The 2,477-nt window shown below is 40.8% G+C and overlaps 1 non-coding gene across 1 annotated transcript; it reads left to right on the forward strand.

The window, feature by feature from the left end:
• Positions 1–2,060: 2,060 nt before the first annotated feature.
• On the forward strand, positions 2,061–2,167 carry LOC141644704 (small nucleolar RNA R71). Its single transcript, XR_012544315.1, has one exon. It is a non-coding gene; the product is annotated as a small nucleolar RNA R71 (small nucleolar RNA).
• The last annotated feature ends 310 nt before the right edge of the window (positions 2,168–2,477 follow it).

The following is a 2,477-nucleotide window of genomic DNA, read 5'->3' on the forward strand; positions in this document are numbered from 1 at the left end:
CAAAAGCTTGTTCATTGTCATGATAAAGTTCTTCAATAGATCTTTGCCCTTGTTGTCGGTCTTGATCGATGGCATTACCAATATATGGATTGAAAATCCCTTCAAATTCATCGTCCCAAAGACCACACACTTCATCTACTTGATCACTAAAGATCTCTTGAGTTGATAGAGACAATTCTCCCATTATCTTGTCTTGGCCAATGAGGCCATCTTCTTCATTGCTTGACTTTGGTGAGCTTTTCAAGCTCTCTTTGTTATAATTCACTTGCTCTTTGAATGGAGCATCTTCAATTTTCTACTTCCATTGGAGTTCCGACTTCTTCCTATCATCCTTCCGGCTATAATGATCAATCATAAAACATGGTTCATGCAAACGGGGAGCTCTCATGGTCTTGTCAAGATTGAAAGTTATACTCTCATCTGCCACTTCTAGAGTGAGCTCTCCATGTTTTACGTCAATCACCGCACCCGCGGTGTGTAAGAAAGGTCTTCCTAGAATGATTGGAATGTTGGAGTCTTCTTCCATATCAACAATGACAAAGTCCACCGGGATGAAAAATTTCCCAATTCGTACGGGAACATCTTCCCATATCCCTAATGGTGTCTTCGTCGATCTATCGGCCATTTGGAATGTGATATTGGTGCATTTAAGCTCTCCCATCCCCAACCTTTTACTCACCGAGTACGGCATAACACTCACACTAGCCCCTAGATCACATAAGGGTTTGTTGATCGTGGTGTCGCCAATGGTACACGGTATTGAGAAGCTTCCCGGATCATTGAGTTTTGGAGGTGAACTCCCTTGAAGTATTGCACTACTCACCTTAGTGAAGGCAATAGTCTCAAGCTTCCGGATCGACTTCTTCTTTGTGAGGATGTCTTTCATGTATTTCGCATAGGCCGGCACGTGATTGATTAATTCCGTGAAAGGAATTGAGACTTCCTAATTCTTCACAATTTCCATAAATTTTCCAAGTTGGTCATCAAATTTGGGCTTGGCTTGACGACTTGGAAAAGGAAGTCTAATCACAATGGGTTCCTTCTTCTTGACCTTGTCTTCATTTTTCTTTGAGATTTCTTCTTTTGATGGTTCTCCATCCTTGGAGTTTTGCACAATTTCTTCCTTGTCACTAGCTTCCACAACTTTATCCTCAACTTGCTTCTTCGGTGCTTCATACCTTGTACCACTTCTCAAGTGAATGGCACTAACCGTTTCATGTCTTGGGGGATTACTTTGAGGTGGTAATTGCACCTTTTGTCTTTGTGAGCTTGAAGATGCTAGTTGAGTCAATTGGGTTTCCAACATTTTGGTGTAAGCTAGGATGTTGTTGATGGTGGTTTCCTTTGCTTGACTATCCTTTTGCATTTGAGTGAAAAACTCTTGTTGATTCTTTTGCATTTGAAGGACCGCTTTTTGAACATCAAAACCTTGGTCATTTTGTTGATTGTATGGAGATTGATTTTGGTAACCTTGGTTTTGGTTGTAAAAGGGTCATTGATTTTGGTTTCTCATGGGAGGTGGGGTGTATGTTGTTTGAGGGTTTTGAACATTTTGGCTTTTGTATGACAGATTTGGATGGAATTTGGTGTTTTCATTGTAATAGTTGGAATAAGGGGTACCACTCTTGTATGCTTGGAAAGCATTCACTTGTTCATTTGATCCCCTACATCCACTTTGGTCATGTCCAAAAGTTCCACAATTCTCACATATCCCTCTTGGGATTGATGAAGATTCCGTCATGGCATTAACATGATGCTTTGGTGATTTTGAGGCTTCTTCAAGTCTAGCCATAGCCTTTTCAAACTTCAAATTGATGGTATCAATGTGAGCACTATGTTGAGCACCCAATTGAGTAACGGAGTCCACTTTATGCTTTCCTCCTCTAGTAGCCTTGCGAGGTCTACTATATTGTGAGTTATGGACTGTCATTTCCTCAATTTTGTTCCAAGTTTGATTGTCATCAACTTCGGTGAACATTCCATTTGATCCCATGTTGAGAACATTCCTTGAATCTTCATATAGACCGTTCCAAAATTGTTGTACCAAGAACCACTCGCTAAGTCCATAGTGAGGACATGAGCGACAAATTCCTTTGAACCGCTCCCAAGCTTCATACAAAGATACTTCATCCCTTTGCTTAAAACCTGTAATTTGAGCTCTTAGCATGTTAGTCTTTTCCGGTGGGTAGAACTTTTTGTAGAAAGCTAGAGCCAACTTCTTCCAAGAATCAATACTGAGAGTGGCCTTATCAAGGCTCTTCAACCATTGTTTCGCGGTGCCAATTAGAGAAAAAGGAAATAAGACCCATCGAATTTGGTCTTGAGTTACACCGGTTTGAGAAATCGGATCACAATAATCGCAAAAAGCCTCCATATGAGAGTGAGGGTCTTCACTAGGCATCCCCCCAAATTGGCTTCTTTCGACTAATTGGATAAATGCGGATTTAGCAATGAAATTTCCCGTTAGATGTTGTGGT

This window comes from Silene latifolia, chromosome 2 (assembly GCF_048544455.1).
Source record: "Silene latifolia isolate original U9 population chromosome 2, ASM4854445v1, whole genome shotgun sequence".
Taxonomy (NCBI): domain Eukaryota; kingdom Viridiplantae; phylum Streptophyta; class Magnoliopsida; order Caryophyllales; family Caryophyllaceae; genus Silene; species Silene latifolia.